Source organism: Serinus canaria, chromosome 15, assembly GCF_022539315.1.
Source record: "Serinus canaria isolate serCan28SL12 chromosome 15, serCan2020, whole genome shotgun sequence".
NCBI lineage: Eukaryota > Metazoa > Chordata > Aves > Passeriformes > Fringillidae > Serinus > Serinus canaria.
In genome coordinates, this window is record NC_066329.1 from 5855079 (window position 1) to 5880741 (window position 25663).

The 25663-nt window shown below is 43.0% G+C and overlaps 1 protein-coding gene across 1 annotated transcript in view; it reads right to left on the minus strand.

Annotated features, from left to right (window-relative positions):
* The window catches only part of HIC2 (HIC ZBTB transcriptional repressor 2), a 68925-nt gene that overhangs the window by 27396 nt on the left and 15866 nt on the right, over positions 1-25663 (minus strand). The window contains exon 2 of the mRNA XM_050980406.1: positions 3424-3493. The gene's annotated coding sequence lies outside the window, so the exon portion shown is untranslated. The remainder of the gene's footprint in view (positions 1-3423; positions 3494-25663) is intronic.

A 25663-nucleotide genomic window follows, 5' to 3' on the forward strand; every position in this document is an offset into this window, starting at 1 on the left:
GCTGAGCTACCATGGTTCCTAAAGGCCTTAAAATTAATGACAGATATGCTTGCAGATTTAAACTCCTTTACCTGTGCAGTGCTGTGTGCATCACTTGTTCACACAGCATTGCCATTCACAGTCCTCTGCTGCGGTTTCTCTGTGCTTCTTATAAACAGCTCAAGTGCTGCTGAATTAGCAAACACTGGGAGGAAACATCAGAGCAGTTTGTTTGACCACAGTTTCAGAATTTCTGGCAGGCAGTTGTAACACATCAGGAGAAAAATAACAAAAAGAAAGGTATAAACTGAAATACTGAATCTCAGCATACCCGACCTGAAAACTGAGCAGGTAATTTGAGCAAACAGACTTATGAACACACAGTTAACAAAAGTAGCTCAAAACAGATGAACAAAATAATAGCACAGACACATTTTACTTCCACAGTTACAAACCTCTGCATTTGAATGAGGTAACTGTAGAAATAACAACCCTTGTACATTGACAAAAATCTACAACCACCCACAAGCATAAGACTGTGCAAAAGCTGGGGGAATAAAGTAATCCAGTTCAGTATATCGAAACATTCCTTTTGGATATCTCATTTACTGAATATTTTGCACATAGTGCCTGCAAAAATACACTGGGTGTGATAAGATCTGTGAAGAAGAATCTCTTTCCTTCAGTTTCCCAAGGAAACTATGTGGGATAGAGCATCCTTTTACTCAACAGGATGAGAAAGTGCACCAAATCCCTTGCTGGAGTTCTGACATAAAGGCAATTCAGAAAGTCAGCCAGAGACCTGCCCACACCCATCACCATGACTTTCCAAGACAGGAATGAAAAAAGTTGTGTTTAAGTTTCACACTCAGCTTCAAATGTCAGTCAGCTCTATTTTCTCCTTGGAAATATATGCACAATATGCACACACATTTATACACATACATACAGCTCCCTTCTGATATTTCTTCTGAAATCCCTACTCTGACACTTCTCATGGTGCTGAATCTGAGAGATGGTTCCCCAGCTATTTAACCCCCTGTATTATAAAATGCTGCCATCCCTTGAGAAATCAGAACCAGCCAGGAGCTTGAACACAGAGAACACAACAGCCTGCTCACCGTAAACAGAAAAGTTATCACTGTAAAGCAGTTTGCAGAGTGCCTTAAACACTATGACAAGAAAGTGGCAATCTTTTCAGAGCTACACCAAGCAGGGAAAAAGTTTGAGTCACTTAAGTCACAGAGATAGTTCTTTGCTGTTCTCCAGAAAGGAGTACACAAACAGGTGAGGAAGCAGATCGTATCTCCTGCCTTACACCTGGACACCTGTCAAGGCTTTGAGCTGCAAGAAGTCAACATGCATGTTTGTTCACATCTCCTTTCTTTGTTAACCAACTGAGAAGCTGCATTCTTGTCAGCATGAAAGTATCCAGCTCCAGTTGAACTTGTTTCATAGAATATCTGACTGAGAAGAATGAGGGAATGAGGATGCCCTCCTTGAGATAAATGTTCTGGCCTCTTGTGGGCACAACTTGCCCAGCAGGAATTGACAACTGATAATGTTATCACAGAAAATGCACTTAAGCTCAGTTCTGTTAATAAGGTTGGTCCTCTCCTAGCTAAAACTAAAGGATCTCTGTTCACCTGGTATCTTCCACATTTATCCTGCCATTGCTCCAGAAGCAGAACTACTACTAGTGAGGGAAAGTCACCCATAGTAAGGGAATGGACTCTGCTTCTAAGCCTCAGGAAAGGGACAATGCTGAATTGACTCTGCAATTTGAGAAGGGTACTTTTTATCATCTAGGACATTTGCATAAAACAGCTTCTCCAGCTCTTGGATTAATGAATACAACATGTATTGAAAGATTTGATTTCTTTAAACAGCCACAAAGATTTGCCATCTGAAACAGCTATACATGGCTCTCTTTCCATATCCACCATTTACAAATAGAGATTTTTCAAGTGATCAGCTGGGAGAGCTAAAGTGGGCAGAGCTCATTGTGTAGCCAAATTGAATCATCAAGGAAAAATTTGGACAACACAATGTTGAAAGTCTTGGAGACAGTTTGCAGTGGCTTCACTATGTTCAGTTTTTCCTTAAACAAATGTTTTTTTAGCAAGCTGGTAATTTTCCTATTGTATCAAATTCCTTGCTACGTACTTGGGAGAAAATTTAGTTGATCCACGAACATTTGCATGGCTTATTTTAGCTGTGAAAAACATTCAAGTGAAGAGATGAAGAAACTTGCCCAAAGTGAAACTGGCAATTGCAGAGCTCAGGAAGGACCCCCATCCTCACTCCCCTATCTCCTTGCCATTCTGCACAGCTCCAGGAAAGCACAGACAAGAGGCCCTTAGCTGAAGGACAATGGTGGAGTGATCTGGCTTCAACCACCTGAGCTCAAGCTGCTGCTCCCAGTCAGTAGCAAAATCATCACATCCATCCCTTCTCAGGGAGCCCAGAACTGCCCAGCAGGCCCTGGGAGAGCTACACCCCAGGATCTATCCAGAGGCTTAGGCAGAAAGTAGCATGCAAGGTACCTATCATGGTAACATCTAAATGCAAGTATCAGAGCACTTTACAGACAAAAAGGGCTTTCCCCCAGGCTGTTTAAAATTTGCATGTTCCTGTGTAGCACTGAAGACAGCAGCAATGGTGATTCATTAAGATAATGATTTAAGTAGGAGGCTTAAGAAAGTCAGGGTGGATTAACATCCAGAGGGCTGCACTGGAGCTTCTCCACTCCAGGATGCCACCTTCCCTTTTAAGGGAATGGAGGAATTCCAAAAATCAAAAGAACTATGAATTAACAGCAGCTACATCACAACTACAACGTACTGAAGCACAAGAGCACCACCTCTGCTCCAGCCCATCCTCCTTGGCAAGGACAAGCACAAAATTTTATGCTGCATGAAAATTTTCATGGCATTTTAAATTATTAGCAATTATAAATCACTAGATTTCCCTTACCTTGATTAATTTGTTAGTGTAGGTTTTCCTCAAAAGAAAGGGATTCTGTGAATTACTTTTAAGCCAATTTTCTATCCACCTTAAAAACAATCCACATTTTCTTCCAACCAGTAGTCTTTCCCCACTATTGAATAATCAGATGGATTTGATAAATTGATTGCTCCCACATAATGATGTAAATATACACATTGGGAAAAAGCACACAAGTCCTTTCCACACCCCAACATTTAATCAAATTGTGATCAGTGACGGGTTAAGACATGCATTCTGTCCATAACACCAGGTTAATGCTCAGACAGTAACAGGCAGCTCAGACTTCATCCCTGCTAAGACAGAGGCCTTTGTACCATGATTTTCATATTTACTTTCAGTTGCCTTTTAGAGAGATGTACAGACAACCAGTCAGGCTATTCTGCTGCTCACTTGGAATGGCTGCAATAGGGCACCCGGTGTGTATTGCCCACTCACCGCTAGCTGAGCTTGGTCTGAACGTCTTCTAGGCACTCTATCCCATGCTGATTCAGAACAGAATAGCTTCCTGGAATGCAATTACAGAAACAGTGAGGGTTTGTCTTAAAAAGGGACTATTCCAGAACAGCTATTCCTCATTAACTATTCCAAATGGCCTCTTCATTAGGATGATGAAGCTAACTGAGAATAGCTCCTCCATTCAATTTGTAACTTACCTTGGTCTCAATCAATGACCCTGTTTAGATGAGCCCTTGGTGTAGCACCACACACCCCTAACACTGGCTTCACCAACAGAAAAAGACTCACAGTTGCAATGGATGTAGAACTGCTGCATGGGCACATCTCAGCTGAGTTTAAGTTGGGCAGGTAACAGGATCAGGAAATATGTTTAAAAAAATAGTTGTTTCAATTACAGATCTCATCAGTACTGCCTGTGACATTTTGTACTTCACAAGTCTTAGGATCTGCTTTGTTCAAACTTGGTTTATTCCTTAGATATAGGGAGACCTTAACAGCAGGGAAATTTTGAGTTCTGGAACTTCTTTGTTTATTAAGTTCTTAGCTTGCAAGATTTCTCATCCAAAAGGGCTGAGAAAGTACCTGGCACATCTTCGATGCTTATTGAATACATTAAATAAATCAAACGTTTTATGATAAAATTCCACTCCCCCACACCAAACAGATGTAAGGGCAAGTCAAGGAGTCTTGAAAAATTGCACTAAAATTGATTTTGCTCCAGTTTTCCCCAAAGGAAAGAATTTGAATATGGGTTGAGACAAAAATACGGAAAATTTAAGCTATCATGAACAACTGAAAAGAAATGGAGAAAAGACAGAAGCCAAAACTAAACTTCATATTCAGCATGCATAATTTATATTCTCTTCAGTGTTCTACATGAGAGGCATTCCTGGACTCACATGTAAAGTGGGAGTCTTTTTTCCTGGGCACACCATACTTCTAGAGAAAAATGCAAGATACCTTAATGCTGGTGTCTCCTGCCTACTCAGGGGAAATCACAAACCACGGAGATCCTGAGAGGGTAGAAAAGATAGGACCCAACACAGCTGAGGATGTCAGTACCAAAGGGATCCTGTGTCAAAAAAATAAGTGATCCTGTCTGCCATAACTTGACCACAGTATCAATATTTCATCCTTCTTGTGCATACAGGCAATCTTAGTCCATGTATATGTGGTACACGTGTGCAAAACCAGCACAGTATATAATATTTTATAAGCAGCTTTTATGGGTTCTTTCCCCCATAGGAGAGAAAAGTTAAGAGAGACATGATAGAAAGGGGTAAGGGCAAATATAAATATTTGCAAATCAAACCAGGGAAAAAAAAAAAGCTGAAAGAAACTGAAACCACTTCCAGTCTCTCCCTCCAATAAATTCCACACTCTCATGGTCTCTGGCACCACTTCACAGTAACCCCAAAAGATATTCACCTGCTCCCACAGCACTAAGAAACAAACAGTGAGACATGAACAAAGAAGCTCCCACCTAGGATGACCAACGTAATCCCCTGAGAGCACATTTTGAGGGGAAAACCTTATCATCAAGGCAGAAGAAAAACAAACACACACACGCACATACACAGCTCCACTGCTGTGCACCATTAGCATCCTCCCCACTTTCTATACACATCCAGTATCAGGAGATTTATATTCAGGCCAAAAGCTCATGCTGGCAGGAGAGGAAAGTAGTTTGGATAAGAGAGGGGAAGGGGAAAAAAAGCCTACAGTTTCTTGGCTTGTGATCAGCAGGCTGGATGCATTCTGTGGAACCAGGCCAAAGCATTGGTTATTATATTCAAGAGAACATCTGAATCCCAGCTCAAGGGAGCCGAGTCTGCGGCTCTCATTTATGCTGTATATCAATTGAATATCAAACCACATTTTCCGCCTTCTGAATAATAAAGCTTAATAGTTTGGGACTCCCATATGGTCTATTGTTAAAATATTTCCAAACACTGGCTGCTGTTTTATTTCTGAAGGAAAGATTTCTCTTTCCTTTTTAAGCTTTACTTGTTTAAAAGATGCTTCTAGCAAAAGCTAAATATATTCATTTTTAAAATATTTCCAGGGTTTGAACTAGGGCTAAAAAATCAAGGCGTAAGGAAAAGAAAATACATTTTGAAACTAGCTTTTTTCTTTTTAATGTCAAATGCAAATGTTTGTTCCAGGCAGAAGCAGCTGGTGCCACCAGGCTCTGCCGTTCAGAACAGGGGGTGCAGAAGCTTTCAGAAGCCATGAGTTGCTCTAACAAAGGAGGGACCACACAGACTCAAGCCATTCACAAAAGGACCCAGGCCGATTATTTGACTATTACTTACAAGGAAGCTTGGCCAGTAACGTAGGCAATAAATACTGGAGAAACCTGTTCTGTGCATAACCCAGGTTTGTCTTTTCACAAGTCCTGCTCTCTAATTAGCTACTCATTCCTCGAGGGCACTGGTGATGGATGGAGTGTATCAATTTGGTTTACTTTTAAAAGTCAAGAAACTTGCTAAATAATAAATACTTTGCAGTGTTAGGAACAGTCACTAGTGCTCCTTCCTAGTCCCACCAGAGAAGGGTATTCCTGTGCTTTCTACTTTGCAGGAAAAGACTCAGTGGCAGAGAGTCTGTAACTCACAACGGCAGCAGTGCCCTGCTTAGAGGTGGGATGAGAACTCAGAAGTGCTCAGCTTTGGATCCTGCATTCACCCCTGTTCCATTTGCACAGAAGGACTCAACTGCTCTGCAAGCAGAAGTGAAACACTGCAGCACTGCCTGGCTCTGCACTGCTGTGACCCCCCAGCTCCACCTCACCCAGCCCACGACCTCTCCAAGGAGTTCCTCCTGTGCTCTGGGACAGAAGCTCTCAGAGTGGCACCTTCCACACACCTGCTGGACACTCAGCCAAGCACAGGGTGCTGAGCCAGGCATGACCAGCAGTGTCATAGCACAGAACAGAGCTGTTCCACAGCCCAGGGAGCCAAGTAGAAACTTCTGCTCTCTCCTCCTTTTCTTTTGTTCTAGCCCTCATTGCTGTTTCTCATTCCTGTCTCCTACTTCCCTCCTTCTGCCCTTGTGTTCCCCTCCCCTCCATGGCCTATCTGCCCCTCCATCGCCTGCTCTGCTCCAGTGTACAGGGCTTCAGAGTCAGCTGTCCCAACCCTGAAACTGGTTGCTCTTACTCACCAGCTGCCTCCTCCCCAGAAAGGAAGAAATTCCAGTATTTCAACATTTACTCTCATCCCAATTTGGGCAGAAAAACTGAAATTAGAGACTATGTAGAATGGAAGTTCACAAGTTTAAAAAGAAAAAAACAACAAAAAAGGAAACCTATTTGAGGACACCAGTGCATTTTGTGTCATTTGAAATGGAATATTTTACATTACTGAAACCAAAGTTAGTTCATTTTGGTTTGGTGACCTGACCTGAGAAATTTTGTTCTGAGTCAGTACAATGTTGAGCTGCTCTTCTTCCCACAGTGTTGCACTGCCCCAGTCACTGCAGCTTGGCAACCTGGTAGCCCTGGCCCCACTTCTGGGTGAGACTCCCGTGCTAGAAGGGAGTTCCCAAAGCACACACTGAGGTCTCCTGTGGCTCAGCATGGCCCCTGGGTGACCTGTGCTGCCAGATGGCACAGCCAGGGCCCTTGGAGGGCAGCAGAATAGGCACCTCAGTGAACAGCTCTCTCAGCAGTCAAGGATGACCTGGAATCCAATGCAATGTTTTGAACCAATCCCAAGTGAAGCCTTTTAGATCAGTTAGAGAAAAGCGAAACAAAGAGGTATTCCCATTCAGGCAGCATAGACAGGTCGATGTAACATTTCTGGTAAAAGCTAGTTCATTAATTTCACAGGTGAACAGAAATCTAGCACTGTGCTTTTCTAGGAGAAAAACAATGTTTCCATTTTAAAGAAACTACACCGTTCCCTGAAAAAGCCACTCCAAGGAAAATTCAGATCAGTCTCCTACTGACCACAGCAGCATTCTTACAAACTGGCTTAAAAATACCTTGGACAAATCTCACTCCTGCAGAAACTTCCTCAGCAGGGAACTTAAATTATTTCAATATCAGCACCCTGCCTCCTGCACAGCTCCTGGCATGACCTAAGGACTGTAGGATTTAGCTCATCAGTCAAGTTTAACAACTAGTTTAGAGTCTGACAAGTATTGAACCATGGGGTTTGCAACAGATGTCTGACCAGTCAATACCTTGCTGCTTCAAGCCAAGGCACAGGCACAGCTTTTATGAGCAGTTGGTAGAAACAACTGCTGGTGAGCTGCTGAAGGCTCTGAGTTCTGCCTCAAACGTTAGGGGTGCCACCAACTCATGCTCAGCAAACAGTTCCTAAAACAAATGGATAGGACTCAGAGGGAAGATTAGTATGCATTCACAGAAAGCTATTTTAGTAGCTTTCCTGTAGATTCTATAATGCAGCTCTTGGAGTGTGTGTTCTTCCCCCAGGTCTGAGAGAAGGCAGAGTGTGTGTCTGTATGGATGGATTTGATTTGCTCTTGAAAAAAAAAGAAAAGGAGAGACACTTAGCCTGTAGTTTCAGGGCTGGAAACTGCAATAAACCTCTCTTTTTAAACCCCATAACCTTGTGACTGTTTTATAGTTATAAGGAATCATAACCAGCGAAAGATTTAGCCTAACAGTGATCTGCCCTCAAAGACATTAATCTGTCACATCTAATAGAAGGGGAATAAGGAGACGAACCTTTCCTCTAAGCAATTCAAACAAATGGCTAAGGGAACTTACTGTAAGTTGCCCCTGTAACAAGGGTAAATTTGGCAATGCTGCACACCCAAAGATGCTATTTATGTGTGAGAAATATCTCTGCACGATTTCCTTGTGTTTTAAAACCTGAATTCTCTACAACCGTATCTCACCGCTTTTGTGGTTGATACATTCAACCAGCTTTCCACCCACTTTTTCACCCCCTTTTTGCCAGCAAGACTGAGTCTCTCTTGTTTGCAATTTTTAACTCTTCTCAAAGTAATTTTTTATTTTTGAGGGACCAGCAGAAGGTAATTAAGTGCATCATGCCAACATGTTAAAGCAGTTTTCTACCAGTACCTCAAAATTTTCTTTGTCTGGGTTTATAGTAGATTCTTTCCTACCCTACAAAGCACAACAGTTTTCAGTTTAGTTTCTCTTTCTTTCCTTCTTTGTACCCTCTATAGAAAATAAAAGGTTTATTTTCTCTCCTTCTTTCTTCCCCCACCCCCAACCTCAACCCCCAATTTCTCTTTTCTAGTTTAATCATACAACTTCTCTTCCCTCAGAAGCATGAAGTTGCTTCTCCAGACCCTCAGTAAGAAGCATTACTTGATCACCTTGCTCTGGGTTCCTGCCTCTTCTCTAGAGGAGCAACAATTGGCTCCTGGGACACTTTGCTCTGTTTCCTCTCTTGGAAGACAGCCAAGGCTTACTCAATTCTCTCTTCCTCAGGTCTGCCACTCAGCCCACTAACCTACCCCTATTTTCCACCCACACTGAACAAGACATAAGGTTTCCAAACTTGTCTGGAGAGCTTAGTCCCAAATTCAGCTCGTTGTCCTATAAGAGACCAGGCATGAAACCAATTCCAGTGCTTAAGAGTTCCCATGATATCTCAAAGCAGGTGAAGACCATTATTGTCAGATTCCTAGCATGCAACAAGGCTGATAGGGAGCACTGAAAGATATGGAGTAGCAAGAGACCAAATTCACTTGCAGTGGCAGCCCAGGGGAGTATACTGAATTCAAAGGAGCAGTAAACTGAGACACTGGTTTTCCAGACTGGTCAGGGGAGGATTGGTCTTAGAGGACCTAAGGGTAATCCCCAGATTACCCTTCCCCACACTCATGGGGAGCAAATGTCACTTTGCATGGTGAAGCATGCCAGCTCAGGAGCATGCTGTATGTTTCATGTTAATGAGTATTTTTGTGGAACCCAACTTCCTTCCCCTCCCTAATTTTTATATAATTAAGGAGCAGAACAAGCATTTTGTTTCAGTCTACAACAGTGACAGACAACAGCACTATAGAATAACAGCAAAGGGAGAGAATTAAGTAAAAAAATGCAGGTGGTAGATACTGCTTTGGCCACTGCGTGAAACGAAGGCTTGAGTGCACATTTTTGCCTGATTGCATAGCTGTTTCTGCTGCCCATCTAATCTGCTTAGAAAACTGGTTTTGAAGGATATGGTTCAGACATACCACTCGCATGGGGAGGGGGGAATGATGAGGGGAGAAAAAAAAAAGTGCTGCAGCTGCAAAAGATAAAATAGAGACAACTAATTTTCTCAGAGCTTGCAACACAACCTCTCCCCCTCCTCCACATGCAGTCACTGCACTGGCAGGATAAGCTGGAGATTCTCCAGTGTAAGCAATGAAGGCACAATAAGGTGTGCAGGCCCTTCTCCACCCCGCTCCCCACAGGCCTGGGGGTACCACAGAGAGCGGAGGCCGACAGCCCCACTGGCAGGGAGGGGGACATTCCTCTGCCCACTCCTTTCCACTGCAGGCCCATTTCTCAGAGGGGACGTGAGAAACACACGGTGCTGGATGTTATGCTGAGACAATAATGAGCGTAAGAGAGCCGCAGACTCCTGCTGTACCAATTGGTAGCTGGGTTCTGAACTCTCATTGTGTGATCCGATTTCTCCTGTCATTCAAGCCATTTTGCAAACTCCAAGCATACGTTCATTTAAGCCATGTGTCCTGAAAGCTAAACAGCTGAAGGGGACAGGGAGAGAGGGGTAGGGAGAGAGGAGAGCCACTGGATTTCTGGTGACAGTGTCTAAAATACACATTTGCACAAGGAAGCCTCACTTTAGATCGTCACTTAGCAAAACAACTACAGCTGCTGACAGGCAAGAGGTACAGTTTCAAGTGACCATCAGACACAAAATAGGCCAAATAAATTACTGCAGTCTAAAGGGAGTGGGTGTGTGTGCTCTCACAAATGTAACAGAGATAACAAATGGATTACCACTGGGTGACCCAATGTCAAGATTAGCAGCCCCAGTTCTCATTTCAGTTACACCGTAGCAATGACATTACCCAAGATCTAGTAGAAGCGAAACTGAAATCAGAGTCCAACCCAGGATGTCAGGGAGGCAGCTGCTTTAGTTTTTTAATGCCTAGAATTTCAACCCAGTTTGCTTTGTTTCAAGAGCCTAAACTGCCTGTGGCAGAAGGGGCAGCAGCCTTTGCCAGCTGCCACGTGATCAGCAAGGATGTTTTCTAAAAGGATTTTTTTTTTTTTTGACATGGGGTTGGGAGAGAAGGAAGTAGGGGTTGTCAGTGACAGAGGCAGACAGCAAGAGAAGTATTTTGGCATGTTTTGTCCCTTTCCTCAAAGGTATTTTGTCCCTTTATTTCCATTCTGTGCCCATACATAGAGTTACCCTCTCCTCTGCATTCTCTTACACATACACCCATGTTTTCTTTGAAACAATCAAGAAGGCCAGTTCTGGCCTTTGTTCTGGGTCTTTGAGGAGACATTGTGTGAGTGGTTACTCCATCACTGAAGTAAAATACAAGGGGTTTTTACATATATAAAAATAATTCCAAGCTTTCCAAATATTAATGGCCTATGGAAATTAAACATCTGCTAACAATAAACTCCCCAAACAAATGAGAAGATAGTTTCAGTCTGACTGAAATGCTTTCCCTTGCTAATTGCTAAGAATACAATTTTCTTGTCTTTTACAAAGGCAGTTTCATTAGTTCTCCGATTATCCGAATATTTCAGTCCTTTTTCTTTCACAACAGAATGAAAAAGGTCTGATTCCCATCTCCAACGCAACTTTCAGAGTCCTGCAAAACCAAGAGAGAAACTGGTAATTACGAGGAGCCACAGAAAGCCCTGAGGGCAGAGCCTGACTATGTGGGCTGCAGAGTCCACCTGCACACCTTTTCTTACCACATCACCCACAGCCCCCTCCGAGTCTGCCGAGTTTTCACAAGTATCGTACTACAGACTACACCCCGCTGTGGCAACTGGGTGCTGGAAGTGCAAAGAGGAGCTGAAACGCTGATAACCCACGCGAATGCTTAGAATAGCAGATGCCAGGGGGAGAGAAGGGGGCCACCAGCTGAATTTGCATCACACAAGGAAATAAGTCAGTTGGGCAAAAGCCCCATATGTCTGCTTGGGAATGCAGAGCTAAAAGGGCTTTTACTGCTTGGAGAACTGCAGATCTCCTCCAGCTTCTCATCACACCCTCTGCAACTTGGTGCAGAAGCACACAGAAAAGATTGCAAAACCTCACAGTACTTTTTACTATACAAGAAAAGCAACTAGTCCTTTTCATGAATATGTTTTCTGCATTTAAGAATCAAAAAGCACTTAGCTACAGTACTTGCCCTCTATCCACTTAAGGGATGAAAGACCCAGCCTGGTTTGCTCGAGGTCAAATAGCAAGTTCAGCAGCAAGAGATGACAAGGGCTCAGGTACATCCAAATCCCATGCAACTGTTGTACCCCTTAGACAGGGATGTTAAACACTCTCATGGCGTCAAGAATGACTAATGCCCTCCTAGGTCAGCTTGTGATACAGAGCTGGGAACTCACACATCTCCTTCCTCTTGCCTCCCACTCCAGTATTGTTGCAAAGCCCACGTGATGAGATTTTCCTAATCAGCAATTAAATAGTTAATGCTTCCATTACAGCAGATGGAACAGGAGTTGCTGCAGGGAAGGTATGCAGAGGGAAGGAGGAGAAAAGACACAGCAAGGAAGAAAAAACAGAGAAACAATCCTAAAGGAAAAGCAGTTTTCCCACTAAAAGGAGTGATTAGTTGACTAGACAACATAACCCTTAAGACTTTGTCTAGACTAGGATAAAATGCTATATTGTTGAAGGTGTTTGAGAGGTACAGTGTAGGTAAGGCCCGTGGCCTTTGAGGATGTGGTAGCCAAGGAAGAGACTAATTAGGACATGTTCACTAACATGTCTTAATGTTCCATGTTTAAATCCTTGCCCAAGAACTCAAGGCTATGCAAAGCAAAGGTCTCACACTGTTCTAATGACTGTAAAACCAAAGCTATGACACAGTGCAAAAAAATCAGAATGGTGAGGAATTGCTGAAGTCTCACATCCCCCATTTTTCTTATGCTTATCGAATGCCTAGGAACATTTGCATCTTAAAACATTCACCAGCATTTTACCAGACAACCTACTATGACATTTTTCCTCTAAAAATCTAATCAAAAGCCTAAATGCCAATAATAAAAGAGAACACAGGCTAACAGCCTACACTCCTACAAAACTTACCCTTTTACTCCAATGTCTGCACAGGCAGATTTTGGAAGGAGGGTGTGAGAGAAAAAGAAGATAGGACTACGAAGAGCGTGCCCAAGGCTTCAGCAAAACCATCATTTTTTAATCCATTACCAGGCTTGTAATTAAAATCAAATCCCACCTCACTAGGACAGCCAGATGCATCCACAGAAACCTTGTCCTGAGAGCTGTTACACTAAATACTAGAAGAATCACAAATGCTGTAGCTTCTTCTTAACCCTTCCAGCAGTATTTCAGGAACCACCTGCCAGTCTGAAAAACTGATCACTTTTCTCCCAGCTTGTTATAGGCTCTAGGTGTGCCCCTAACCAAATAGGCTTACCACTTAAAAGCTTAATTACACCTGTGGCTTAAACCTTATCCCAGACAGCACTTAGGAGCATTTGGATGTTTCAGGTGTGAGACTAGGGCCTGCATTCACAGCTAGGCAAGTCAGACTAGGAGCCTCTGGTAAATGAAGGCAGTGCACTGGGGAGCAGGGGGTAAAGAAGCAAGAAGTGCTTTTTCCATTTTGATCACATTTAACTATATTTACATTTCCACAGTTAGGCTTGAGTAATGTCCACCTCCTTGTTTGTGACTGAGGGCAGATATTAGAGTCTCAGATTTCTTTTCCACAACAAAAAGATCAAAGTTTGAGCCACTTGTGCAACTTAGGTGTTTACAGTGAACTGGTCTAATTGCATGGCAAGCCCTTCCTCCCGTTATCAGTCTCACACTGAGCCGAGCTCCTTCATTCCATAAGCACCAGGGAGGGCTGAGACGAGAGGGCCCACGTCTGCTGTGGGTTATAAGCCACCATCCCTTCTAGCTACTCAAACATGGGAACTAAACTACACTGTGCAAGGGAAAGGTTTAACATATTCAAGTAAATATTCACTTGGGGTGTGGTCTGCAGGGCTGACAAAGCATTTCCAGGTTGTATTTTTAAAGAAACTTTCTAAAAAGCAAGTACTGTGTGAAGAACCAGAATGAAAGACAAGGCTCCCTTCACTGCTCTTCTCAATATTGCCTAGGTAGTACAGGCTCATGGTGCATGTTATTGTCAAAGGAAACCTGTGCTGCCTTGTCCAAAGTTACTGGCAAAAAAAAAGATAAAGAAGTACAGCACAGTAGAAGTCCATGCAGACAGGCTTCCACATTCCTAATCTTGTGCAAAGGACACACAAACTTTCTCAGTCTTAGTTTTGTAAGCTATGAAATGGAGCTAAATTTTAGGGTTTTGTGAAATGGTTTTTAATTAATAATTGCAAAGCACACATCTTCAGATGAAAGGTATCATATAAATATTAATGAGCTCAGACTACTGGCAGTATGCGTGTCTCTTAGGAATCGTAAGCACCATGGATGGATCAAAGAGGACATGTAGCTCTAAGAGACAGAGTGGTGGGAGTAGTCTCTGTCTTTAACTGTATTTTAAAGTAGATCCTCAAGACTGTTGTGGATATGCCCTATCAAGTTACAGCAGCTTTCAATTAAAATGACATTTTATCCTTAGGCAAAATTCCACCGTGCACCTTTTAATATTAGCAGGGCACATTTTCACTCATGTAGATATTTCTTCTACATACATTCATTACTAGATCTTTGTAAATAGGGGTCGAACCAACTGGGAAATAGGAATTTTACCTTCATTTTCATCAAAATAAATACCTCTTACCTAGTTACATTGCTGAAAAACTTCCAGCTCCACTGCAGTGCGGTGACAAGAAGCAGGATGAGGATGTGGCAGTTGTTTGCTTCGCGGTGCTCTCAGCTCAGTCTGGCAGCACTTCAGACACGGAGCTGTCCTTTAAATGAACGTGGCAGAAAATGCCGCGTGATGAAGGTGCTGCTTCTGCTCCCCTGAGCAGGGGCAGCACAAAACGTAGCTACGGCCACGGCGGGGAGAGAAGCGAGCCCCTCCGGGGGCTGTGCGCGGGCATGTCGGTGCAGCGAGGAAGCAGCAGCAGCGCGGCCTGCGGAGCGCGGCCCGGCCGGGCCGGCACGGGGAGGAGGCTCGCAGCCGCCTCAGGAATGTGGGATGGCCGCAGGCCTCGGCAGTGTTTTCCAAAGAGGTGGTTAGGTTTGTTTCTCTTAGGGTCCAGCAAGCCTGTGCTTTTTTGTTACTGGGGGTGGTGGTGGAGAGTGAGGGAGAGTTGCCTTGTTGGGGTTTTTAAAAATACATTAGAAGGCAACGGCGAGCAAAGACATTTCTTTGCCTGAGGAAAATTCAATTTTATCAGCTGCCTTCCTACCTTTCTCGGCTGTAAGACACCATGGACAGCTTTCTGCCTACTTCTCTGCAGCCAGGCATCCTAAATGCTTTGTGAGCCTGACACGTGGCCAGCCAGGGGTCTACAGAACTTGCCTCCAGTCTGGGGCTGCATTTCATTTGCTCAGCGGAGTCAGAGCAGTGGCCCTCTGTCCTGCTCACCTCAGGCACATTTCTATAAGCTCTGCTCTCTGCAGCTGCTGCTAAGGCAGTGCTGGAGCTGCCTCTGGTTTTGTCTACACTGGAGCAACTGGGATTGATTGCTTAGTGCTGGTATTAAGAACAAAAACGGGATGGTGTAGGCACACTCAGTGCTTGTAATTGTGTCCCTGAGCTGCTCAGAGGAAGCATAGCAAAAAGATGGCATTAAGAGGCCTTACCGCTTCTTTGGCAAAAGAGATTGAAATTTGGAAAATGCTCAGAATAAATAACAGCTTGATAGTTCAGAAAAAAAAACTCCCCAGAAATTAATTTCCTCCTGTGTTGCCACTATAAGATGGGGTGTTCACAACCCAGTGAGTGGCGTCCAAAACAATGGTCTAATAATAACTTGGATCTACTTGCTGTGCTCAGTGCTAAAAGATATGATAGAAAATGTAACTGTGTTTTGATACCAAGTAATATAAATCTGGACACCATGCCAACAATTTTTAGACAAGGAACCATGAACCCTAACCAGAAAGATTGGGAGGGTAATTTCTTCCCCGGCCACACCAGAGAATTTTACACCTCTGTATGAATAATGTTTTCATAGCAAACCCAGGCATCAGTCCTAGCAAATACCTCTCTGTAAACTCTAGCCCAAAAGAATCACTTTGGAAAAGGTCATATCACCTTCTGTTCCCAGAATTAAGTTAATTAGCACTTGTCCCTCTCTGTATAAGGTCAGGGATCCTCCCACAAAGAAGGTACACAACCAGATTGTTAAAAGATGTACATATGCCCTCTTAAGCAAACAGGCTTCTCTGTAGTATCACTAAGATTCCCTCTGGTCATCCCTGTAGAGCTCCCAGTTGGAAGGGAAGCAGGCTGGGAGATCAGTGTAACCTGTGCTTTGCCAGGTACAAGGAGCACAGTGCATGCCAATAGGAATACTGATATTTTAGTACTAGGCAATGATCTGTCTCCATCTGGATGATTTTTATTAGGTTCAGCATCAGCCTTCACGTAGAATGAAATATCTGAACTATGGGAATGTTTTCTCATTGAAGTTGAAAGATTTGCAATAAATTTTCCTCTATGACACACTTTGTTCTTATTTCTCCTTATTCCATCCAGGTATTTGTGATATACATATTATGGAAGTATTTCACTTCTCCTCCATGTGACCACCTACATGCATTGACAGAAAGCAAATCCAGGTAAGACCTGCTATCAGTTATATCTGGGTGCAACTGAAGTTTGATCAGCAATGAAGGTCAACACACTGTTCTGTATTTTCTGTTCACAAAAATGTTACACAGTGCACTTACTGAAAGAGGTTTAAAAATAGCCTAGCCCACAGGTTCTTGGGCACAGAAATTTTGTCAGAGTTTGCCTGCCAGAGAACTCAATTGCTGATTTACAGCAGTAGTTTAGGATCAGAAACCCAGACCCAAGTGTTTAATTACCAACATTCCCATTCTAATCTAACACAGCACGAACTGTGCAGGATGCTAAACCCCCCCTTCCATGAGCCAGCCATGGCTGCTTGCTCTGAGCACAGCCTCGAACCTGCTAAACAAGAAAGGATTACACCAAGGACAACAGGCTCCAGTTCCCCAGAGAGAGCACTCCTTTGCAGGCCCATAAAAAAAGGGTTCAGAGACTATTTGTGTCAACTCCCTAAACCACAGACCACAACTAGCCCTCCCTCTGAAGCACTTGCATGCTCCTCCTTGCAAAGCTGGAGCAAGATATGTTGGCATCCAGATCACCTCCTTTGGGGGCCCACCCATGCCTCCTGCTGTCCTTCCATCCCTTATCGCAGGCTTGCAGACCCTCTCCCTGGGCAGCAGCAGAAACTGGCCTGTATTTTGCCTCCAGGTTTGGCACTCTTCTGTTTCACCACCTCCCTGTTCTTCTGACCCAGGGTGCAGCCTGCCCACCCCGCTGTGTCCTCTGATACCAAGAGGGACATAACATGTAGAGAATCATGAGTAAGAAATGTGAAACTGGCAACTCTGGCATTTGAAACAAAAGGGGATTTAGGATGCACTTGGCATTTCAGCTTTGAAGTTTAAGATAAAGGAGGCAAAAGGGAACTGTAGAAAAGGAATGGCTTATGGGCAGCTCAGACTTGTCTTAGACTTTCAAGCCAGTCATTTCCCATAAATACTCATAATTTCAAACATAAGAAAGGGGAAGAGGAGACAAAACAAACTGAGTCAACTGCTTACTGCCTTTCTGATTCAGACGCCTCAGCAGGTATAGGACAGAAATTATTCTAGGAAAAAGTTCCTTTTTATGTATCTGGGACAGCCCCCAAAATTTTTACCAGAGGGGAAGAAGAGGACAAGAACTAAACTGCGAACCTGTCCGCACCCTAGCAGGAATTCACCCATTTTTCACCTCCCACAGGTATCATTAGCATGCTACTGAGAGCAGAAAAAAAGCAGCTAAGATCAAACACAAGCTAGTAACAAAGCTCTTCCTCTTGTCATCCTGCGATGGGCCAGAATTTCTGGCTGCAGCTTGTCTTTCCCTGAAAGTCTGGGCTAGTTCAGAGTCCCTTTTAAAAGAAGTGCCACACTCTGAACGTGCTACAGCTGCGACACAGAATGTGCAGAAGGCAGGAAGTCTGACGTTCACACCAACCTCAGCCCCTTCACTCACACCTCTTTTCAAATAGCTTTAGCACATGGAGCCCACATTTTCACGTTCTCAGAACTAGCTTTATCTATCACACTGCAAGTTTAAGAGAAATTTTTGAAATAAGTCTCTCTTTCCACACTCAAAGACTCACTCATCTGGGAGCAACTTTTAAATTGTTTCTGTAAACTGTTCTCCTCTCTGATTTTTGCAATAAGTTGCCACATTCCCTTTTAAAATAGTATATATAATTTTTAAAAAATAAAATACAGATTGAAACACCATACCAACTGTTGTCACAGTCCAAAAATGTCTGGATTTTCAAACTTAAGTCCACCACTGTGTAAAAAGGCCACACACATGTAAGTGTCAATCAGGCTCAGTGGCAAAACACAGGGACCCAGGCTGAGCCTGCAGAATGGCACAAACTTTCCAGGACAGAAAAAGAGTGCCAGTTCTCACCCATCTGGAATTATCTCTGCATTTTTCAATGCAGATTTTTGGAATTCGACCTCAAGAAGCCAGGTGCTTGATTTCTGCATCTCCTGCATTGCTGTGTTTTGTGACAGAAGAGGAGGAGAGAGAAATAAGAAAAGTGCATTATTTTCAAGGTTACACCTTAATTACACCTAATATTACCATAATGACTGTTTTTTCACTCAACTCAATTGGCCTGTTCTGTGCCCAAAAATTCTGTAGCTGATCCTGTGCATTTTTAACAGAAACCCTATCTCCATTCCCCTCCTCTCAGCATCAGGATTAAAATAACGTTACATTCTAAGTATTTGTGGGAAATGGCAAACAAATGGGTAGTAAAGCCTGGAGGTTGCTTGGCAGCAGAAATCAGCTATGGCAAGTAACTCAGTGAGGGCAACAAAACCCAGAGTTTTCCAGCATCTGAACACTCAGCAAAGACTGATGAGTGAGGGGAAAGGGCCAACCCCACATGATACTGCCAGGTCTCAAGTACTATTTTGAATCAGGTAAACTAATATCTCCTGTACCTGTTCCAAACCACAGAGTAATACATGGTCTCTGTCTATAAAGTCTGCTGGCTGCCCCCTTTGGAAGTAGTATCTATCTTGGTGAAGATCATGTATTTTCTCTTGGTCTCTGGAAAAGGATCCCAAACAAGTGGCAGGGACACAGGGGTTTGGAAGCCTTTGCATGTTTATCTTTACTGATAAGGCTGCAATCCTTGCTGCAAGCAGATCAGCCTGTGTCTGAAGCAAAATCTTATTCCAGTGGATGCCTGCCTTGAAACAGGCTTCCTTGGGACTGGGCAGTGCCTTTAACCCCTTAATGCCCCATCTAAAGAAACCTCAGTGTAGATTTCTTTTGCTTGACGATACATCATGTTTTCATACAACTTAAAAAACAAGCAGGTAAGTCAGACCTGCTTTGAGATAGCAGCAGTGCAGATTATATAGATTATATACCTCCACAGATATTATCAGGGCCATTTACCCTCAGAGAGTTTCATCTCCCCAAACCTCCTCTGGTTCTGTGCAGATCAAAAAGAATTGTCCATTCGAAATAAAAGGATGCAACTATCCAAACTGTGGGTGGACCACATAAAAATTCATTAAGAGGACTTCTTGCAATTATTTTTTCAAATTGATTGGAGACCTTCAGCCAGAGCTGTTTAGATTCTTAGAACTGGAGAATCAGCTATGATTCCCAGCCACCTGATCTTTTTATAACAGCTTAACTAACCTTGTTTGTGCAGCTTTGTTAATGAAATCTCAGATCACTCACAAACACGCGTGCCAAGGGCAAATATCCAGAAAGGAGATCACTAGGGATCTCCCACAGCTCACATGCCAAGGGCTTGGACAGCCTGAAAATGACAAACAAGTGGCTTTTCTCTGACAGCAGGTTTCATTTAGGTGCTCCCACTTGCTCTTTCCCCATCTTCTTCCTACACCACTGAGTCAACCTTGACCAGACAGGTTTCAGTTAAACATGTGCTTTGCCAAAGGTGTTTTTAAATTATGTTTTTAAAAGTTTATTTATAGTACACACGCAGAGTGCATGATGCTTTCAGGACTTCTGGAGACTTCAGCATCTTGGCAGAACTTTGCCAGGTGGAAGGAACTTGAATTCATCAGCTGGGCCATGGAAAACCACCTCCTCCTCACTGTGTCTATTCATGTACTCCAACTCAAAGATGGAGTGCCATAAAATAATTTTTACTCTGTTATCTCTTACCCATTATTCATAACATCTATGATCAACATACTAGAAATTCCAATTGAAAAAATGCAGAGAAATCCAAGTGATCCCCCTCCAGCTGATCTCTCTCTCCAAAACCAGCAGCTCGTGAGACAGTGCAGCTATGAACAACTTCCCATTAGGGCAAGGGTTGGAAAACAAACTTTACAGAAAGTGAACTGGGTGAAACTTGCAGTGAGAGTTACGTGGTCCAGCACTCCTTGCATGTGGCAAACAGTAAGTTTCATTTAGGGGTTTGTCCTAAATGGTTGTATTTGACCCATCTGACCAGTTGCTCTTTTCCTAAGAAAAATGTAATGTGACCACAAGATCATTTTGAAGCAGAAAAGCAAATATTTTAGCCTCTCAGCTAAGTTCTGACCCTAACAGACAGTTGTTCTCATGGTTTGGCTTCTGAATTATATGCAGCACAAGTCTGGATTTACTGCACAAACCTTTGCTTTGCACTAGAGATCCCCCATCCTGCTCCCTACTCTGTACCTGGCCTGGGCAGGGAACATCCACTGCACAGGCCCTTCAGATCAAAGGGTGTGCTCATGACTGGTTTCGGGACAAGTTTAACTTTCCCTGCTCCAAAATGGCACAAGTTGCTGAAATATTGTCTCCTCAGCTGCACGGCAAATACAACCAGAGCAAGTTACTCAGAGTAATGGCTCAGAAACCACAGTTTTAGGAGGTGGCACAGAGGCATTTTGAGAGGAGAAGAAAAGGATGTGGTAGACAATTTGCTAATGCCCAGAAACTCTCTGTCTCGGAACAAGCGAGCTGCACGCCACAATGCCTCGGGACAGGGCTGAGCCCAGTGCTCTTTCCACAACAACAGCTTTTTCTAAATAAAGATGTCTTCACACGCAGGACTTGGGAAACTTAATTCAGATTAACTAAAGTTGTGAATTTAAAGTGAATTAGCTAAACCACATTGTATCTCTGTACAGACACCGTCATTCCATGTTAAAAGGAACTTTAATTTCATTTATCTCATTCTACTAAATTAAGAGTTAATTCTAAGAATGCCCATGCAGGGATTAGGGGGTTGCACAAATAATGAAGTTACATGCTATGCTGGAGCTGAATGTGGCATAGAAAGTCTCCCCACTTCATGCTAAAAAATGCTCATTTCCCACCACTTAAAAATAAGCTAACTAAAATTATAAATTTTATTTTTCTAATTACCCATGCCTACAAATCTAAAGCTGCATTTAGAAAAACTTGCCTCTGGCTCTGTATTGGTCTTTTGTTTCAGTCTATCAGACCATATGCATTGTTTAAAAATTAAAGTATCAGAAGAAAAAATACTGATATAATAAAAAAAAAAAAAAAAAGGAAAAGACCACAGTGCATAAGAAATATTAATGTCATTTTTTTAAAAAAAAAAAGTTAGACATCAGACCCAAGCCACATCAGCTTCAGTCTGCCAATGGACCTGGATCTAGACCATTCCCTGAGCTACTGATTTGACTACCTAACAGAGAGGATAATTCTCAAGTTTTAGAACTGAAATTGTTGTTTGTTAGCAACTAGGTATATTTCCAGCTCACTAAGGAGCATGGACCTCTTATGGCTTCATCATGGGTCTTAAAACACCACAACCCAGATAGTGGCATGGACAGAGCATTTCTTCATCAAAAGGCTCAGCAAAAATTACTTCACAGAGGAGACATGACAGAAAATGGTCAGTCCTTTGCTACCATCTGGGAACAGATTGAACCTCCCTGCTTCAGTTTACCTGGGACTGCTGGGAAAGCTTGCAGCAAATCAGAGCCGTAGACTATAGAAGTCCAGGTAACACAAGGGAGACTGACCAACTGCTTGAAGTGAGAGCAGTCTGGTAACTGTGGTTACTAAATAGGCTGAACCTGAAAGATCTTCCCTACAGAATACGTGCTACTTTCCATGCCACCCCTTTTTGAGCTGGAGAGGAAGCAAAATAAGGATAAAGAATTTTTATTATAGATCTTAGGTAAACAACACTCTGGCTCCAATGCAATCTTCCACAAGAAAGAAAAACAACTTCTCAAGCAAGTTCAGATTGTTTAACAGGAGACAGATGAAAGCATTGCCTCAGAATGCAAGGAAATCCCAGGCTGGCTGGTTGGGAAAGAATTAGCAATGCATAATTTAAAAAAGCACTCTCCTATTCCTCATCCCTGAGGTGAGCACAGGTCCTGCATATTACTGACTTCTGCATCAGCACCAGACGATGAAGCCATCACTTGAGGTCTCTCTCCTTTCTCCCCAGGCTTCTCTCCCTCACGCTTTCAGTTGCTGGAGGCTGTTTCACAGCAGTTCCTGCAAAGATTCCTGTGTGGAAGGACACACTGTTTGCATGTGCAGTTTGTGATGAAAGATTTGGCCACTGGAGAAAACCAGGAGGGAGGAAGGCAGATAGCACCACTTATCGTGACTCAAGATAGAGGTTCAGTGGTCCCCCATGGTGGCTTTGATTGAGTACCCATGGAGCCAGCTGTCCTGCTCTTGTGTTCAGAAGACAGGACCAGGGCAGAGCTCAGATCCCACTTTACTGAACAGAGTAAATTCTGTCACTTGGTAATACTGCCTGGAACACAGTCTCTTGGCATCCTCTGCAAACAGTGATATCAGCAACATGCTATGGGAGCTCAGACCCCTTGCTGCAAATTTGGGGACTGAGGACCACACCAGCACAGTGCAGTGATGGAGCTGAGCTCTGCTGTTCCTTGGCACCCAACTCTAGAGGCAGGGAGTGGCTTGAGTGCAAGTCTGTCATACATGAAGAGAATACCCAGCTACACATTCATGTAAAGACTAGAAACTCCCTCACCTCAGGGTATAAACCAACCACCAACTTCCTCTATGCACAAGTTATACCATATTTGTTTGTTTTAGGAGTTCTTGTACCTTTCCCTCAAGCATCTGGTGTTTGCCTGTCTTAGAGAAACGATGCCAGGCTAGACAGACAGATCATGGCTTCTTTCTGGTATGGCAATTACTGCATTCCAGCTTGGAAGGGGGAGAACACACTGGGGAAAGAGAGGAATGTTAGATGGCAAGTTCCAATAACACATGGCCCCATTAAACAGCCTTCCCTCCCTGTCTGGCCCTGCACAGTCATGCCAGCAGCACACCAGGAGCACACAGCAGCACAACTTGGCCCTTTGCACTCTCAAAGAGTCCTGTGTTCCACCACAGAACAAAGCTGAGCAGGGCTCAGCTCTGTGTGTTCCACCACAGAACAAAGCTGAGCAGGGCTCAGGCCTCATCCTGGAAGTCCTCACAAGTGCAAGAAGCAGGATGTTCCCATGCAAATAAATGTGTTACAAAACAAGGGAACAGAGCAGAATTGTGGTCTGCAGCACAAGTTAATACAAAATATAATATTTAAAAACAACAGATCTCTCCAGACACCATGGTCCCTTAACATCAGGCTGGATCAGTCATTGTCCTATAGGATTTGTGCCTTTAGACCCAAAAAAAAAAAAAAAAAAACCCACAACCAGGAAACAAAACTCATCAAAGGTTACATACAAACCCAATTTGTACAAATTTGAGTAAGTCAACCCCTTCCAGCAGAATATTAAATAACTGTATCAGTCTGTGAACCAGGGGCTTGAGAGAGCATTTATACTTGAAATGGGCATTTGGCAAAGCCTCTTTCTTGCTGCTCTGGAGCCAGAAGGCTCCCAAGCTCCCCAAGACAACTGTAATTTGGGAAACTCAGACCTGCCCTTCTACCTAAAAATTCTTCTCTCTGTTGACTTTGGCTCTGTGCCATCAATTCCAGGTCTCCTGATCTGTGTGTCAGCAGAAATTGCCAGTGGATATCTGTCTAGATTAGCTGCCTGGACACCATCTCACTTGTGGCCTGCTCATGGCTACCCTTCTTGAAAGCAGCTGCTGCTGCTGCATTTATCCACAGGAGCCCTCATTTCCTCAGTGCCCATCTGCTACAGGGGAGGCAGAGCCACACAGACAAGACACAAATAACTGACAGGGAAGACCTTGCCACTCCAAACAATAAAGACCAGGAAATGCAAAGCCTGCAACTGCTTCATGAATTTGTGCTGGTTTTTAAAAGCAGAAGAAGAATGTGGATAAGCAAACAGAGATACAGTTGAATGACTTATCTGAGTTTAGACAAGCGGTATCTAAATAATGCTATTTTATCTCATTACTGTAACAAATACAAGAATTGATTTAATAACCTAATGTTGGTTTTGGACAGTAGAGGTCTGCATCAATGGACCAAGACACTAATTATATTATCGTATCAAATCAGTGCATAATAATAGAACTTCTCTATGCATTGATGGAACTAGGTTTAGCTCTGCATGAGAAAATAATCCCTGAAAGACAGGGAATGAAAGAGTTTTAGTAGAAACTCCTTGTGCATAGTTGTTATTTTCTTTCCCTTTCAAAATATTATCTTCAAGGTATCACATGATGCGAAATTTCCTCGATAATCTTTACTGTTTGTTATTTAACCTCCCTCTATGTTTCTGAGAGGTAGTCAATGTAATTTTCCAAAAGATTCAAGTAAAAGGGAAAGAACTACTGGTGCATATGCAGATCAATTCATTGTAAACTGACAATAAAGCTTTTTTCATCAAGGTACAAGCAAAATGACTTGCTGACATTAACTGGCAAGTACTTTGCATTCATATGATATCTTTCATCTACAGACTTCAAAGCATCTGACAGGAGGCAGGCAGGCCTTGTTTCGTCATCCATCCAAGAAAGAAGCTGCAGCACAGAGTGGCAAGGCTTCCCCAGAAGGTAAAACCATTAGCAGAAATCTAAATGAAGTGATTCGCAGTCCTTAAAAACGAACTACTCTGTCCCAGTACAAATTACACTTGCCCCAGAGAGCAGAGCCACCATTCACCCACACCCCTCTGAGCACTGCTCAGGATTCTTTAAGAATGTAAATTTAATTCATGAGAAACTAAACAAACACAGAACAGAGGAATACTCTTCTACACACAGGGAAATGATGGGGATCTGAAGCCAATCCAGATCTGAAGTTCTGTAGTGCTCCAAGGAGAAGCACTCCTTGAGTGAACCTGCAGAAGCACAGGTTTTCATTCCTGAGGAGAGGAAGGGAAATCCTGATACATACTCTAGCAAGTGTTTAAATAAACCTGTTCAGATGAAGATCTCTCCAGAGAAAAACAAGGACTGTAAGGAAGGTTATGGAAGTAATTTTTTAAATGCCATCTTAGAGAGAGTAAACCTTCTTTCAGCTCTTCACCTTTTTCATATACCTGAAGAATGCTGACTGCCTAGAGCACTCAAATGGCCAGCAGAAACTCATTTTAACATAAATAGGGAAGAAAAGTGCCTGCACAGTGCTATTTTAAAAGAAGCATATGGATTCCTCTAAGTTTGGAAACAGCAAACAAAAAATTATGCCAAGGCAATCTCTGGAGCAAGCAGTCTTTCAGCATTGGTCAAAGAGACTGCAATAGAAATATTTTAAAACCTACTCTCTGGTTATGGGATCTCTCATGGCCTGTGGAGGCGGACATTATTAGAGGCCACTAAATCCTGAAGTTTATTTTTCTAAAAGTTTTCACTTCAAATAAAGCTTTGTTTTAATATGTATGGGGCCAACTGTTAGAGCATTGAGGTCCTGGTTATTAGCCAGCTAGAGCTCATGAATTATGTTTAGTGAGAAGTTTATTGGCTCAGT